Source organism: Diorhabda sublineata, chromosome 6, assembly GCF_026230105.1.
Source record: "Diorhabda sublineata isolate icDioSubl1.1 chromosome 6, icDioSubl1.1, whole genome shotgun sequence".
NCBI lineage: Eukaryota > Metazoa > Arthropoda > Insecta > Coleoptera > Chrysomelidae > Diorhabda > Diorhabda sublineata.
In genome coordinates, this window is record NC_079479.1 from 28,986,393 (window position 1) to 29,005,863 (window position 19,471).

At 31.9% G+C, this 19,471-nt stretch overlaps 1 protein-coding gene across 4 annotated transcripts in view; it reads left to right on the top strand.

Annotated features, from left to right (window-relative positions):
• The window catches only part of LOC130445048 (uncharacterized), a 140,780-nt gene that overhangs the window by 104,988 nt on the left and 16,321 nt on the right, over positions 1-19,471 (top strand). The gene's annotated exons all lie outside the window — the stretch shown is intronic.

Here is a 19,471-nt window from a genome sequence, read left to right on the forward strand (position 1 = left end):
TTTTTAAAAGCTGTCCTTCACAAAAACAAACCGATATTTTCCTTTGTCTCTCCTTTGCAAAAACACCCTCATTTGTCTTTGAGAACTGTCTTCTACAAAATCAAATTTTGGAAATTGTCTTTTTCTTAAAACAATCGTCATTTGTTTTTGCAAACTTTCCTTTTCAAAAACAATACTTCCTTTACCTTTGAGAACAGTCTTTTTCAAATGTAAACTGTAATTTGTCTCTGGAAATTGTATTTTCCAAAAGCAAATCACCATTTGTCTTTAGAAAGTGTCCATTCTGCGTCTAATGAAGCTGTCCAACAATGCATTGAATGAATCAAAATTTTTATGTCATATCTAACGGAACTATAACTAAAACATAATCAAGTATCTTTAAAAACTATTATGATATGATTGAAATTTCACCATGAAACCACCATCTCCTTTGGAAACTGCATTTTCCAACAAAACTATAATTTGTCTTTGGAAAATGTCTATCAAGAGCAAATATACTTGACAATTATCGTTCTCATTTCCAAATACAAATGGTCCATTTTTTCCAAAGCAAACAATCGTTTATCTTTGGAAACGGTCGTTTGCAAAAATTAAACCGTTTCTTCAAAAACAAACGGTAATTCATCTTTAGTAACTATTTTCTTCATAAACTGTGGTGTTCAATCAAAAACTATCATTTGGTTTTAGAAAAACAATCTCTGGAAACTCAGGGCTAACTCTTCGTATTTATTTTTATGAATTAATTATATTATTAATTATTAATTATATTACACATAATTGAATGACTTTTGAAAATGTCTATACATTCGCAACCAACTGATTGAAATTAGAAACTAATCATTTTCACAAGGAATTTTATATTCTTACTAGGTTTTTCCATATAAATCACAAATTATAACAGTAGAACGCATATAATTATAAAACACCGTGAGATTTAAATATTTGAATCATGAACTGACATTTTTTAAAAGAAAAATGTTTCCTCTACCCAACGATAGCTACAGCTACAACCAATTTTTTATTTCTCTTTTTTTGTTAGCTTTTTCTTACTGTAACAACTTCAGCCGCAGCGTTCAGTTATTATTCCTAAATTGTAATCGTCTTCTTCATGCAAATGATTCCAAATTATATTGTTCTATGCTTAAAAAGCGATTGCCTTTTTCATTAAAATAATATAGATACAATCATTGACTGATTGCAAACAAATACAAGCTTCACATTTTCAAATGTAAGAGCTTATCTTTCACCGGAATATATGAACCCAACCCATCTTAATTATCACATTTCTACTAATTTTCTTAAAAAACGAAATGTTAATTTTTATGTATGTTTATTTTTCCCACCTATTAATATGCATTGTGACGTGGTGTAAATTTAAAACAAATAAATAAAATTAAACAACATAATGAAACAAATCTCACGAAACCTTATTATTCCAAAGATTCACAAGTACTCAGAACAAATTTAACACCTCATGCTAAAAAAATCTCTGAAAGTTATCATAAGTGACGATAATTGCTCAGAAAGTCCAGTTTCCAGTATAGATTTCATTCAGATATTTTTTGAACTATGAAACTTAGTCTTTCATATTACCTCGAGCCATTATAACGAGCAGGATGTGATTTGTAGATTAAACCAATATCTCTAGATTTTTAATATTAAACAAAGTTCAAAAGTTTTTCCACTACTTTCCTGGTTGCTTGTCGCGGATGATATTAAATTACATCTTCGTTGAAAAACATGACTGGTCTGATTTATTATCGAAACAAACTTCTTCAAAGAAATGGAATCATGACCTCTATAATCAGAGACTATTCTGATCCAGAAGATGAAACATCTGACTATAAATGACAAGCTCAGGAATTCTACAGTGTGCATAATTTAAATTAGGGACTGAATGAGAAACTATACTAATAAGGCTCATGGGTTGAAACCATGAACAAATCTCCAAAATCGATCATTGTTTTTTGCGGAGATTGAGATCAGAATCTTGACCTTGGAGTTCATAATATAATATATTAATAACGTACAGACACATTTACATTGTTATTAAATGTATTTATCGATTAATATAATTCTTCCTTATCCTTTCTTCGCGATATAGTCCCAGAGCTGGCTACAAAAAAACAGGGTCGATAAAGTGCACGTCATTTCAGCTTGTAAACTGGCGGTCCCAACTTAGTACATCACCAAACGCCACTTCTTAAGATAATCATAGGTCAGATATCAAAATGCCGCGTGAAACCTTTTGTAACGTGGGGCTGAAACATCAAATAAGAGCGGTGTTATAGCGCAAGAATTTTTGTAGGCCAGAAAAGCCTCGTAAGAAGTGATCGAAAGTACCGGAAAACTCATCTGAAAAACCTCATAACGTGCGCGTGTCCACCTACTCTAGTCGCCGCCGACAACGCAAAAAGCGGGCTTCTATTTTTTTTTTAAATCATTTACTGCGCCGATTATCAATTTTGTTTAAAACTGTTTTAAGTCCCACGTTACCAAAAGGTTTCACACGCGCATGTTCCGTTATGGAAAACCGGACGGCATTTTCATATCCGACCTGTGCTGACCATAAGAATTGGCGTTTGGTGATGTACTGTCAGGGCCGCTAGTTTGCAAGCTGAAATAGCGTGCACCTTACCGACTCTTTTTTTTGTAGCTAGCTTCCCGTCTAATATGAACGACACAAGTAATTAAAAAAAAGAGTCTTGTCTTTAACTGGAACATTGAAATATATATATGAGAATGAATAGTAATTGGAAATTTGAATTAAACAGTAACTGTAAAAACTTACAAACTCAGAGCAAAAGATTAATTATTTAAATTAAGCCAACATTGAACTGAATAAAATCATTGACCTGACAATTAACGCTCATATCTGTAAATGTATGTGAATGTATAATAATTATATCCATAAATAAATAGACAGCATTTAGCTTTTATTATTAACTGATTATGTTCACAATACTCTCTTATTGTTTGTTTCATTTTTAATAATTAATGAAGGGTATTTTAAATTTTTTGATTATATTTTAACCCATATCGCAACGAGTCCCTCAATTTTGTGGTTATACATTCATGTTAAGTATATCTCCAAAGAGATATACTTTCAAATAATGTGAGCTTTTCATAACAAAGTACTAAGAAACATAATGAATGCTCCTTGGGCACTAGGAATATTGACGCAATCATAATTTGAAAATGGACATTATTAGGCAAACGAAAGTTAACTTTCAGGTCATATGAATAGAGAGACAAAACTACCAGACAAAACGACTTGGTAGAAATTAAGAATTAATTGCTCATTGATCGTTGAACGATCAAATCGTGATGTCAAGAAACCTATTGAGGTTTCATAAAAAAAAATTTAAATTATTGAAGGATAATTTAGGTACATCTCTAGGTGTCTTTTTGAATAGATTTTAATGAATACGTCATCATCATTTTATGAATTTCAATAGTTTATGTATAATCGTTCTAAAGATAAAAATGGAAGAGGAAACTTCTGATTAGCACTGTCTGAATTCGTAATATGTGTCAATTCTCATATCAGCTTCATTGAATTCCTCGAGGTGCTACAATGATCGCGATATTATGAACGAAAACAAACAAACAAAATTGACTGACTGTAGCGATCAGTTCTTTCCTGCATTCTACGATATATTCAATTCATTAAATAATGTACAATATCTATACACACTTTGTAAATTCCGACAAAAGGTAATAATTCTAATATAGATAGTTGATTTTCAGTTTGATATTTCTCTTATTTGAGTATATAATAAAACATTTACTGTTATCTTATCTCTCCGTTAAAACTAAAATAGATATTTACAATATTTACATAAGTGAAACATATCCAACAAAAATAATAAACACGTATGACCTTTGATAGAAAATATTGTTTAGTTTCATTGTGGAAGTGAGCTGACTTCAATATGATCTCACACAAACATGAAATTTGTTGATAGTTTATTGCAAATAAATTTAAATAATGATTTTTCTCGATATATCGGATTCAAGTATAGGAAATAATGATTCACAATTATACTTTGTAGTCCCGTTTCAGATTGTAAACACCCTGTAGGAAGCCTCACCCCCTAGCAACATCCTTTATTCTTGTGGTAGGGAGGCTATGAGGAAAGCTTTTTAAGGAAGAGATTTTCCAACAGTGAGCATGGATGCGATATTGCATTCTATTGATAAAAATACGTGGAATTGATACAATACGGTACTAAAAAAATGTTTGTTCTTACCGGAGAACATAAACCAGTCCATACAACTATAATTTAAAGTACGTTGTTCAATTTTTGTCCCAATTAGCACAATCTGAATGTTCCTTTTCTAATATTAACACACATTGAATTTCTTATTTAATGTTTAAGAATAAGATATAAAAGATATAAAAAGATTTATAATGTATACGAGGATATATTGAAAAAAATTCTCAGCCTACTATAGAACCAAACAAAATTTCATTGTCAAAATATTTTATTACTCAACATATTCCCCTCTTAATTGGATATATTTATTACAGCGAACCTGCAATGTCTCTAGATCTTTCAAAAGAAATGTTTCTTCTTGCTCTGCAAACCAGACCTCCACAGCTTTCGTTACCTCCTCGTTGCAAGAAAATTCACGACCTTTTAAACTTTTTTTCGGTCGAGGAAAGAGATGATAGTCGGACGGCGCCAAATCTGGTGAATAAGGGGGGTGTTCTAGTAATTCAAACCCTAAATCACGAATTTTTTGCACGGCAACATGAAATTTGTCTGCAGTGGCGTTGTCCTGCAAAAACAAAACACCTTTGGATAGCTTACCGCGTTTTTTCCCGTAGAGTGGGGAGTAACGTCGAATAGTTATCTCCAGTTATTGTTCTACCCTTAACCAAAAAATCAATCATGATTACTCCATTGCATTCCCAAAAAACTGAGGCAAGAGCTTTTCCAGTAGATTTTTGGACACGAAACTTCTTAGGTCTTGGAGAACCAGAGTGTCGCCATTTCATCGATTGTTGCTTTGTTTATGGATCATAGAAAGTCTCATCCATAGTAAAGATTCGGTTTAAGAAGTCTACATCGTTTTCAAATCGAGCACAGATCGAACGCGATGCTTCTACACTTGCACTATTTTGGTCAACATTCAAACATTTTGCAGCAATTTTTCTTATGTCCAAATTAACGTGAACTATATGATGAACGCGTTCGTATGAAATATTCAGTGTTTCAGATATCCGTTTTAGCCCAATTCGACGGTCTGATAAAATCATGTCATGAACTGCATCGATATTTTCGGTGACTGACACTGAAACTGGCCTTCTTAATCGGTCATCAAGTTCAAAGGAAAATTTACCTCTTTTGAAGCTTGCAGTCCAATTTTTCACGGTCGCATACGAAGAACATTGATCACAGAAGGGTATTAAGCATATTTTCGTAAATCTGCTTATCTCTTAACCCTTTTAAATACAGGTACTTGATGATTCACAATTTTGATGGACATCATTTTTCTTTTAACGTATTGGTTTACTTTTTTGAAGTCAAACATTACACTTTCACTTCAAATAAGTTATTGTTCGTTGCTATGGTAACGCAGCATTCTGTTTATGCATGGAACTGCTCTAGGCTAACTAGATATCAATACATTCTCGTAATACGAACCCCTTTAAAGCAGAATAGAATACCATTTGGGATCCACAGTATTATTTTTTTTAACAAAAAGTGACACACATTTTTTCTTCTTGTATCAAAGTATATGATGAAATATTATATCTGCAAAACCTGCCAAGAAGAAACTCCTCTACGATATAACTATGAGAGCTGTATTTACTAGTGGAGGCATTATATCAATAAATACCACAGAAATTGATGATTTGTGACTTCTATAAAGTTGTAATTTATCTACATAAAATTAATTTATAGATATGTAGCGCTCTCAAGAGCCAAGCGTGTAGATTCGCCCATTGGAAGACTCAAAGTCAATAAAATAACCATATAAATTATTATTAAACTCACCATTCTCGTTCCGTTTCAAACAGATAACACAAATTGTACAATTGAAATTTGAAATTTTTTTCTCTGATTAAAAGTTTTTGGAGAATATTTTATAATTAATAATTTGAATGGCATTAATTAAAGCAATGGACAAGAAATTGTATGTAAAGATCTAAATATTGAATATAAAAGTCGGTAGCTATTGCATCCTGGCTACCACTTTCCAAAGCTAACTCTTGCAACTTGTGCTACTTACTTTTAGTATGGTTTTATCACTATAACTAAGAATGGGTAGGCCTTGTCGATTCTAAATGCTCTGGTAATCCGTTTAAAGTCCATTTGATCATCCTATGAACGCTCTCGCGATGCCTAAAGAAACTTCCGACGTCTCTAGAGCTATTAATAATAACTTGACATTTACTTATGATATGTATGTAGTGTAGTTTTCATTCTACAGAATCGGCAATCCTAATCTCTCCTCCCTCCTTGTGTTGCATCTATGAAATCCATCTTTCACGTGCACTGTGTTTAGAACTACCATAGTTTTTGCCTCCCTTGTATTTAGCTATAGTATTTGCCACGTACTGTTTGAGGGATTTTACTCATCTGAAGGTTTTGGCCTTAGGATAAGCTTATTTGCAAGGCCATTCTACGAGGATTGCTACTTAAGGTTTGAGATATGGCAACACTGATGTGAATATGTCAAATGTGATATTGTTGTCCTACGAGCGCTATTTGAGTTGTTCACAGATACTTGGAAAATTCATCATGGTCAAATCGTCGCAAACATTTTCGTGATTTTCTATGACTTTCGACGTGGGTTAGACCAACATCAATGTGCCCATCAACTTGTTTTTGGTGATGAAGCACTATCTCGAGCCACCGTGTATAACTGGTTTTCCAAATTCAATCGTGGTCGTACTTCGCTACAGGATGAATTTCGTGAAGGTCGTTCAAAATCGGTTGTGGTACCAGAAAACGTCGATGCTGTGCATAATCATGTGATGTAGCGTGAGATTGGAACTACTTTGAAGTAGATGGTCGGAGGTACTGGACATGTCACCGCCGTTCCCTTAGAGTAACGTAGAACGTTCAATTCTAAATCGTACATCACCATTTATTTGCCAGAACTAATCGAAAAACTCAAGGAAACCAATCACAGACGGCGAATCATTCTCCACCGTGACAATGCGAGTTCTTACATCTCCGTTGAAAGAAAAACACTTTTGAATAGTCAAGATATTTTGAAAAAAAAATAAATGTTAGCCACGAATCAAAAAAGAGAACATTTTTTTAACAAAGTGCTCCACTCAATCAGCTGATCTGACTAACATTTAGTTGCGTTGTGAGTATATCAAACAACGTTTATCATGACTTATTGAATTTTGATTGCGATTCAATTCTGGTTTCAAATTTCCAAAATAATTAAGTCCTTTTTGCAAACATCCAAAACGGTTTAATTGTTAATTGATAACGTGAAGTCTGATATATCATATCGATACATAGTAATTAGCAACATCTAGATAGCTTAAATTCATATCGGGACGGTCATTAACTGATGTACCTGTTTCAAATCATTTAATCCTCTTCATAAATTCAGGTTCAATATTCCAAGACTAAATTGATATTTTCCATTGTTCATTTTCTTTTTATTCTTCCTCACTGTCAATTTCTTCCTTCCTTTCTCATATTACTTTTCTTAAGCCCGATCCAGACTTCCTGCGTCTGCAAGTAGAGCAGCTTTGGAACCCCTACCTTAAAAATTCAGCTCAACAGTACGACATTGCGTATACCAATTTCCTGTCGGAATGTAAAGTGAAAAATGTAGAAGGTAACTTTAGTTGTTTTCATAGTGTACTTACAAGAAAATCAAAATATGGATGTCATCAACTTTGTGGAGCAAATTTTCAATGGTCAAGTCAGGTCAAGCTAAGTTAAGCACCTTGTCAAAAATGGTGTTAATGTGATTAAATATTTTAAGGTAATGGCATATTGTAAAGTTCAAAACTTTACAAACATCGGATGAGAAATACTTGTAATTATTTTCGGATTATTTGAAGCCTGTTGCCGATGCGCTGCGCTCTGGACGACCGGTACTTTAACAACTAAAGAAAATATGAAACGAATAGTGCTGGCATTAATTGAATAGCCAAACTGTAGTGTAACCATCGGGATAAGTTCATACATCCGATCTACATTTTTTACGACGAATGCTGAATCGCATTCACTATCGAGTTTACCGTTCGCGTCTCTTCCAAGCACTTCACAAGAACGATTTCGATCGCAGGTTGGTATTGGAGGGGATGATCTGCAATTCCACCATTCCATTTTGTGGTCTGATGAAGCAACCTTCAAGCTTAACGGTACGGTCAATTGGCATAACTGCGTACCTCAAGGTTCATTTTGAAGAATGTATAAGCAGACGAGGATTCGCTGGACGGCTATGTAACTTGACACCCTGTGATTTCTTCCTGTGGGGCCTTGTCAAGGATCGCGTTTCTGCAAGAAGACCGCGCACCCTTCCCAGCCTCCGAACTGCAATTCGCGGACACCTTGTTGCCTGACTTATGTCGACCTCTGTATGATACTCATAAATTTGAATTCCATATCTGTCTCCAATCTATTTTCTTTCCCTGTCTCATCATACTCACGGACGCTCATGATTTTATCATCTACAAACGTCAGATTTACCTAAAATAAATTTCACTATTGGAGATAATCTTTTTTAAAAGCTCAAATTAACTACCACGCAACAATCATGAATTTAACTAAGGTTATAAAAATGTACACTTAATCTAAATCCCATATTGTATATCAGATTATAACATAATATAATCTTACTTTCAAGGAGTAAGTTGCTTTCAGGTGAGTGACTGCAAGGTATTTTGTTTTGAAACGAAACGTGTCTCCTTACGTATGTACAAGTCGTTTAAAAATATCACGAACCATAGGCGTTGACTTGTTTCGGTCTACGGGTAGTTTGTAAATTTGAACCAGATTTAAAGGAATAGGAAAGAGATAGGGAAAGTCTATTGTTATGCTTTTAATTCATATTGTATTTTTTGTTTTTTTAAACGATAACAAGATAAAAGAAAGAAATTTATGAATCATTTTCATTGAATTTAGTAATTGCAAATCATATTCTAATAAAACTTATACATTGTATAGGAGGAGAAACAATAGGACGGAAAGCACACTTTTCAAAGAAGGAAAGGAATTGAATAGTAGATAAATTGAATACAACCAATTCTAGATAGTAATCCTAATGGGAGCAAATGAGATTGGTAAATCGGGAAGAAGTAGTAAGATGCGAAAGACACTTTCTCAAATCCTAATGGAAGAATTGAATACAACCAATTCTGGATTGTAATCTTATTGGGAGTAGATGAGATTAGTAAATGGATCAAACAATCCGCGAATAGAATAGAACTTAGTTCAATTACAAATAAAATCATTACTAAAATTGATCAAGTGGTGTATGAAATCTTGCTTAAGAACAGCTCATTAAAGTGACTAAATATGTAAATACTTAGTCATCAGGCCTCTATTTTTGAATGCGCTACATCATATTATTTCAATTAACGGATGTGAAAGGAGCGTGATGGACGTATCATGAATGAATATTTGAGCACGTGAAAGCTCTGTTCAAAGTAGGTACCGCAAGACCAAAAATAACAAAGAATTGAAGATTCTCAAAAGGTGTTTGGAGCTCTTTAATCGGATAAACCCGAATTTTTGCGTTATTATCTGTCAGTGAATTAAATATGGTTAGTTCACATCGATAGTCGAACGAATAAACTACACGTGATAAACCGACTCCAAAGCGTAGAAAGAAATAAAAGCAAGATTATGACATAAGTATTTTGGTATTCGCTTGGTATAATATTCATCGACTATCTTGTAAAAACCATAAACAGCGACTATTACATAAGAAAATTGAAGTGTTTGATGGGAAAACGGCACCATTTGAAGAAGAAAAATACACCGTGCCTCGAATCAATGAAAGTTCTGGCAAAATTGAATGAATTGGGATTCGAATTGCTTCCGTATCCACCGTGTCTTTCAGATCTAGCACCCAGACTTCTCTCTATTCTTAGATCTAATAAGGATGCTCGCTGGACAGACATTTTGCGCTGTTTAAGAGATTATCGTCAAAACTTAAGCCTATTTTGAAGCTAAAAACAATAGTTTTTAGAAGTAAATAGTGGGAATCATATATTTTGTTACATCGCATACCATCAAAATGTAATCTACATTATCGGCGACTATGCACGATTTTTACCTGACTAGTGATTCGCAGTAAGAGGTAAGGATGGCGCCAGATAGCGTCTGCAGAGTTCAACTACACGAATCAACGTACCCTTCACCTATACGTCTGGTATGGTTCCGGGTAAAATTAATAGTAATGATGAAAAGGGAATTTCCACTTTTCACACCAATTATATGATGACGTTTTGAGTAATCAATATACGGAATAGGTACGTTAGTTATTTTGTATGCGTTATAAGAAAAAAAACCAGTGGGGTTCTGACAAATGAGTGAACGTTTGAAGTTGAAAAGAAAACTGGGAAAAGCTGTAGGGAAATGGACGTTCGCTAAATCTGTACTGATATTTTTGATAACGATGACGCAATTCTATTTTACGTTAGTGGAAAATTCTGTTATAATAAGTTTCTCTAGTTTCTAAATTCTGTGCGGGGATTATAGGTCTCTATTTCAGGTTTCTATAAATCAAAAATGACTTTTGTATTTACAATGCTTTTGAAATTTTGACCTAATAATGGTCTGTATTAAAATAACAGAAATACATAAAATTAAAACGATAAGTTAATATTTCATTAGTTATTTATTATCGCGCAATTTAGTGCTACATTACATTCCAATGAAGATATTGACATAATTAAACGTCTGATGTTATAGGAATGCACAAACGCTGCTCAACTATTTGCAATCACTTTCCAAATCTGATGGTGATTTGGAGGCTTGGAATGTTTGTTATATTATTTTAAGTATGTAGCCTTACACTGTTTCAATTGGCTGTCGATACTTTTTGCTAGTCATGACATAACTTTTACATTGCCGCTTTTCATCCGATTTGCTTTCATTACAACTGAATTTTTTATTCAGTTATATATTTTGTTCTAATTTTGTTATATATATTATTTAAAAAAACGAATTATATGAACATAGACCAGGGTCGTTAAATTTTTGAAACCAAAAAAATAAAAGTAGGATGAAACCCATTGGAAAAGGAGGAGAATATAATAAAAATGGAAGGTAAAATAATTTATGGCGATCTGAGGTCGGGAAGGGGAAGAAGGTGATTTTTTATGTGTACAAAATGGTTTTTCTCGATTTATAGCAAAACTACTAAAAGTCTTATGGAAAAAAGTCAGATGGCAAAGTTGTAGGTAATAAAAAGTATTCACACTTTTCTCGCATTACCTCAAAATCTCTACTTTCTAACTAAAAATTGTTCAAATGATTAAAAAAAATTTTTGGATCCAGTTTTTTTGCCTTTTCTAAGAAAATTTATGAATTTAGGATGATAATATTTTTTACACTATCAGAAAGTAGAAATCTCAACGAACAAAAAACAAACAAAAAATAAATATTTCGATCCAAATAAATTACAATGTGTTTGGAACATATGAAAATAAGTTTTCACCAATTTTTGTGAAAAAGAAAATGGTTTTTGTAGAAGATAAAAATAAAAAAAAAACTTTCAATGTTTCACATCAATTTTGAGGTTATGTAAAAACAAAATTGTTCTTTTAAGCTGTTCAACTTTTTTGCATAGAACTTACAACTCACTTCTCCCCCTTTCCAACCTACCTGAAACAAACATTCGGAAATAACTTAAAATATTAAGTATCGTTATAAATTATAAATAATAATAATTAAATCTTTATTGGAAATTTTTAATGAAACGAGGTCAACCAAATAATTTGTAATTCATGTAAAATTTCCAAGAATCCGGATCTGCACGATATCATTTAATTTCTCAAACTTAAAAACAAAAACCATATGTTCGTTTCGTTTGTGTAAGATGAGCCAGATAATAATTTCAAGGATATAAAAATAAACGTAAAGAAAGCTTTATAGTTGCAATATATCACTTACGTTTATTGATTTTAATAAAGATGTGATTACAATATACATTAAGATCCTCTTTTGGGAATAAATATACGAGTGACTCGTTATTAATTGATTTCAAGCCCTCAAAAAGAATTTTTCATCAGGTATCTTCGGTATCAACTTCCACGGTTATTAGCCTCATGTTCTGTACAAGGTTTGTTATTGTCCTACTTATTAACACCATTGTAAGCCGTGACATCCAGATTTTTCAATGTGCACGAACGGATAATATTCAATATTTCATGTGATGATGTCATCTTTAAACTTTTATAAATTTAATTTTATTGTTACTGAAGACCAGACCCGGATCTTGAATTATTTCAAGGAGGGGAAAAGATTTGAAAATCCTACTCTCTCTTAACCTTCCATTAGTCGCGCGTGTATCTACGAGATACATGGCTTTTTGCTAAATATTTATTTATGTAATAGCTCTAGAAAATGGAGATTTGCAGTAGTTCTTGGCAGATGTATCTCGAAGCCTTTCCTAGAAGTACAATCGGCTGATTTTACTTTTACAACCCCTGGCCACCCTAAACCCGTTAGTTGGGATAAGTTCTCGTTCATTTCGACGTTTTGTAATTATTCAAACGTAAATTTTATTGTTTTTAAGTGTTCATTTGTTTACTTGGATATACAAAAAATTAAACGTTAGTTTCATATGTCCCGAAAAAAGGAAAAACCGTAGTCCTTATTTCAAGTTTGCATGTGGCGTCGAACGAAGTGGAAGAAGATGCTTCGAAAAAGCCAGAAATAATATCATTTTATAACAACACAAAATCCGGCGTTGATGTGGTCGAAAAGCTTTGCGCTACTTATAATGTTGCTAGATCAACTAAGAGATGGTCTATGGTAATTTTTTACCATCTACTGAACGTAGCTGGAATCAACTCGCGGGTGATATTTCTTGGAAACAAAAATACGTTTGTCACAAGAAGAGAATATTTGAAAAAATTAGGACTAGCCTTGCTAGACGAACAACTAAAAGTGAGGGCCCAAATAAAAATTCTTCCTAACCTAACCTAACCAAAGGTTTGCTCAAAAATTACAAAACCCTGGAAGCACAACAAGAAGTTCAAGAGGCAACACCTGGACCAAGTAAAAGAAAGCGATGCGAACCATGCTATGTAGAAAATAAGAAAACGTCAGTGTCTGCATATTGTTGTAAAAAACGTGGAAATCATTTATGTATAAAACTTCATACAAATATGATTTGTAATAAATGTTATAATAAAGAAATTGAAGAGGGTGATTACTCCGATTAATTTTATAAGTTTGTAAAATATTTTTTTTTACTTGCAAAAATGTTAAATTAAAAGTGGAGAAAAGAAGTATTCATATGAAATTTGCTGTATTAATATATTAAAAATAATAATAACAAAAAAAAATGCATTTGATATATGTATCTTCTAGATACAACGCGACCAAATACGTTAGAAATACCCTCGTGCCTAATGGAAGGTTAACTACATTTTCACCTTAATTGTCAACAGAGGACCACTTGTCTAGCGCTATTCTTCATGTTTTTAGCCTATTTTTTCACAAATATACAGAGCGCAATAAAATTATTAAACAAATTTATTATTTTTATATTATTTATATAGATATTTAGAAAAACGTTCAATTTTGAATCAAACAAAATAATATTTACGATTCTATAAAGTACTATAGGATTTCGGTGATTACTAATATCCAGAATGTTCATTATAGTTACTGGATTTACAAAAACAATCAATATTGTCTCGAAATTTGAGTAAATTTCATGAAACTGGCAGTATAAAAAATATTTCTGGTTGTGGACAAAACGGAACAGTCACAAACGAAGATAATAACGCTAAAAGTGAGAAGTCTTTGAGAAGAATATTGAGAAAAGTTGATATCATTCTACACCGAGCATTATATGAAGATAATATACTTTGTTCTGAATAAGACAATATTCGGAAAAAAAGAAATGGACGAATACATCAAAATGATGATGTACCACTCAATAACAGTACTTACCTACCTAGAAATGAAACCTGGGTAATGAACAAAAAGACAGTAAAATAACAACAGCAGAAATGAAACAACTAACGAAAAAATATTAGAAAATATCAAACAGGAATCAATAGGAAACATAAAACGAAAAAACTGATACGGATATATAAAGAAAAGAACACCACAAAGCCTAATAAAAAAGTTACAAAAGCAAAAGACATAAGAAAAGAAGCCAAAGAAGACCCCGGAAAATTTGGTTAGATCAAGAAGGAGGAGCAAGGAAAATAATGACGAATAAATTAATTAGCAAACGACCGGAAAAAACAATAACCTAATACCGAATACCCTGACATTCGAATGGGCACAAACAGTTTTAGAGAAGAAGAAGAAGAATATAATTTACCTAAACCATAGTATTCTATCAAGGAGTTGAACCACTAAAAAGCCAACCAGCTAGCTTATTTCTCTCTGCAATTTTTGCTTGTTTTTCTATATCTTAACCATCAACTGGAGATTTTTCTATAATTTGTGGCAAAAAAATGTTGCTGATGTAGCAATTCCTACACGTATATTAATATGATAATGAAAAAAGTACAGGACTCAAGTTTTATTGATGAGACATCTAGTGAACACAATGTGGATATTTGAAATAAAACATGGTCGTGAATAACAACAAAGGGGTTCAACTCCATCTGGTTTAAACGTTCCTCCCTTAATTCTACTGAAAAACCAATATACAAGTGCTGCTTTGACATAATAATTTCCCATTTAAAATTATTTGAATTAAAAACATTGCACAAATGTAACCCAGACAGAGATACAATCTCTCATGTGTAATTTAACCCCCGGTGCGAACCATTGGGATCTATTAGTCATTTAATTGAAGGATACATTAGTTATTTTTACCCTCCATTAGCGTATCCTATCGGATTACCAAATTTCGGTCTTATATTAATGTGACTGTGAAGAATTATAAATTTTGCTACTTAAATTCAAGGTTTATTGTATTCATTTATATTTAAGGTACTCGATCTTAATGGGGACCCACATCATCGATGATCGATCCCGGGTGTCCCTTGGACACTTAGAGTTCCATTAAAGTATGAAATTACGTACTTTATTTTTATCATTGTGACTCGAACGACCATAAATAATTATACCCTTTCATACAATAGCATTTTTCATTATTTAAGAGTTTCTAAACAGTTAGATGTCTTAATATTCTAGCGTTCGTTCGATTATGGTCATTGTATTATTGAAACCGCGTTTAACTACTTATTTTATTATTTAATAAATAGTTTATTTCGAAGTAGTTTTGATGATTTAACATAACGAATATGGTGAATCATTATTGGTTAGCCCGAAGATACATTAATAAACACCGAAATATTACCTTTGTTTCCTGAAGACGATATGTCATTATCGAAACACGCTACTTATATTTCATTCACTGTATATATTACAAATTTTTCCGTTTATTCCTACGCTTGTGTACTTATATTGTGAGTATGTACATTAAAACACCATTATTAGTTTTCTTTTTAAATGACACTTCACAAAAAGATTTCAGTCAAACTCGTTTTGAAAGTTTAATGGTAGCTTGAACGTAGTACATAAATTTATTGACAAATAACAATAAATAACCATTTTCCCTTATTAGTGTCTGTGGAAATAGTTTTTCTACCATGAACAGTAATGCTGAAGTTGTTGCCGATAAAAAAGACAAGGTAAAATTAATCATTTTATTGGTACCAATAATAGGAATATTTTAAATTGTATTGAATGATGAAATATAAATTAGGTATCATGAAAATATTAATTGTCTTGATACAATTTATTATTATTATTCGATTATTTATTTATCTAAATTTAATTTTAGAGCTCAGTATATATACATTATATATCTTAATACGTAATTCAACTCAAAAGTATTGTGGGTGTGGTTTACTAAAAAAATCTCTCGAATTATATTTTAGATTTCGAAAATTTATTTTTAATAATTTTATTAACACAAAAAAAACACAAATTAAAATATAATAATTATACAAATGAATGAACTTAAACATTCATTGAAAAGTATTTTCAACAATCCTATTTTATATTAAAATAAATACTGACACGTGTTTACAAAATATGATCTTTTTGCGTATTAATTTTGAGAATGTTCTAGATTTTTTTCTCGAATCTTTTTAAACTAAGGTTAGAAAACGAACATCTGAAAAAATTTGCATGGAAGTTGCATGGAAATGTTCGTCCTGATTAGCTAATTATTCGAAAAGTCGAGTCGAAACAGTATCAAAACAATATTTATAGCATGTCGATGATAGTCAATTCTAAAACGTTTAATGCAATGGATAATAATTATCACGTACTAGACAATGTCAGTACATTTATTCATATAATTTAGATTCTCAGTCAAGGCTACTACGTGATTAGTAATAAATTAAATCCAATAATAAACAGTTCGGGTACCACCGTGATCGTAAAAAAATACTAGATACACTGTTTTAAAATTCATGAGACAATTTTTGTTCCATTAATAAATATTTTTGTAAGCACGCGTAGATAAATTTTTTCATTTGTATTTTCGACATAACATAAATTTAAAACAACGGAAAAACACGTTTTCGTAGCATGTGCAACTAAAAAGTACATTTAGTTTAAAAAAACTGAAAAAACAAACTAAAAAGCTGAAAATCATTTTGTGGAAAACAGCGTCGGGCGCTCGATGTACGAAAAATATTGAATAAAGCGCCCCACCCATTTTTTTTCTTCATACCTTGATTTACTGAGTGTTTTTAGATCAATAGAACAACAACCTCAGCTAGAACTTATGATATGCAACATTAAATGGAAAAACCATAAAAAAATTTGAAAGTGAAGTTGAATACTCTCCTCAGACTCAACCAATTCACTCATATTAAATCTCAAATAAAAGCGCTTGAATTCCTGATCTCTTATATCAAAACGAACAACTTAGATCAATTAGAACTCGAAATATCAAAAAAGAAACATATGAAAACATCGGAAATGAAGGGGAGAAGAATCATGTTTGAGTGACTGAATGCTTGATGGCAAATCTAGCCATAAATATCGTGCAGTCAAAAAGAAATGAAGGAAATCGGCTGGATAGAACGGCCAAATGGACTGCCATTAGATTTTTATAAATTTCATCAACATATAGATGACGAAGGAATTATCTCGCCACTACTGATGGGGACATTTAAGATCTGTTAACCATATCGTCTCGGATTACCTAATTTCTGTCTTATATTAATGTGACAATAAAAAATCATAAATCTACCTATTTATCCTCTACTTACTATTGTATTCATTAAGATTTATTGTAAACTGGTCGTCCTCGACGCCTTACTTAAGCGGTTCCATATGTCCCTTAGACACTTAAAGTTCCATTAACTTAACACATTACTTCTCCTTATTGATGTGACGTGGCAACCATACATATAATTAATTATAGATTTTGTATACAATAGAATTTGTATTTAAAAGAACATAGACTAGCCTAGATTGTTCTATATAGTCTTAACATCCCACGAGAACATTAGTCAGTTTATTGAAACCACTTTATTTATATTTTATGTTAATAAATAGTTTTTCATATTGTGAATTAAGCTTTTACTTTACTTGAAAATGGATTTTCCAGAAAATTATTTGAAAATCATATGTAGTATATTTGCATTATGTTCACCATACACAATATAACTTTCAATCTTTGTCATCATCAGCATCTTTTATTCAAATCATTATTTGAGATCACTTCTAGCTATATTCATGCTATAAATTCTATTTTTAAGTGCATATGGTTTAAAGAAATTTTCACTCAATTTTTTATATATACAAGACCAGCAATAGTAGAGTAGAAATTCAGTTCTGACATAAAAAATTAACTTTTTTATTCACTTCTTCATTGAAATTCGATCTACCAACCATAAGATTGCAAGCTGGGTTTACAAACCATCGAGTTATCGAAGATATTTTACATTTTAAACCTAATTTGAGAAAACAGTAGTATAAAAATGATTATGAAATGAAAAATCATTCCATTTCATATTAAAATTAAATTAATTTAAGGACCATCCACCAATTTGTTTATTGAATCATATATTGACATTAAGAGAGAGAAAGTTAAAAAATAGTAAAAATTTCTCTAGAAAAGTCCTTGTGAATAAAAACAAAGTAACAAAGTAAAATAAAATGTGGTAAAAAGTTAATAGGCATCACTGAAAACGCAAGGATTTTAAGGTTGTAAAACAAGTTTTATTCGATGATTTTAAAAAGATGTTTTCAAAACTAGTTCGACATTCGTTGCGGTTGCGATGACTGTTTTTTGCGATTCCATTCTCGAAAAACAAATTTTATCTCAACGTTCAAATTGGACCGCCATTCTCTGAGTGAAAAAACTTTATATTGGTAACAGGTCAGGATTCAAAGTAGTGACTTTGATGTTATGTAATATAAAAGTAGTTTTGTCATTGATTAAACTACCTTAAGTACATCATTTTTATGTGTAAAAACAATTAGAGAAACCGAGGAAAAGTTACGTGAATGTTATCCTGAAAGTACTCTGTCCTGAGCTATGCTTTTAGAACCAGATGATGGTGAACGTCTAATCCCGATATTTACTGGAACTCTTCCAGAAATAGTAATGGTCACAGTGCTTCCAAATACTATCCTAAGAATTGCAGAGGACGATAGTTTAAGCTTCGGAGAGCAAACCATGGAAACAGCAAATCATCTATTCAGCGATTATCGCGACCATTTCATTAAAAGGCTTGGGAGTATTATTCAAATCTTGGGAAACCCTCTGTATTGAGAAGACTTTGCGTATTTTTAGAGCAGAACAATGATATGTAATGTCTTGTACCAAATACCTTCTAGGTATATTTGTTAAATGGCTGAAAGGACAAAAGGACTCTTGAAACAATCTATAATCTACTTCAGAAATATTTCAACAGAACAGGTAAATGGGTATGACAAAGCTATCTGCAGAGTGATAATGTTGATCATTGCTTGCAAAAATTGTAAAGCATGTTTGGATGTTTATACTCCAGAAATAAAAGTACCATCGAAAAAATTTACTTCATCTAGGGAATGTATCCCCAAGTCAGTAAAAAGCGCCAATAAGGTCATATTGTTTTATAAGGTCATAAGTGTTTTGGAATTCAATATGTGGTTAACAAAAGAAATCCTTTTCTTGAAATTGCGATTATTTCTTCGGTTGCAAAGGATGACCTTATTGTATTCCCAATTTAAAACAAATATCGCAAGTTTTATTGACATTTCTATGTTTATTTGATCTTTTTCGGAAGGTTTTCTTTCTTGCTGTACTACATTCGTGATCCTCTATTTGG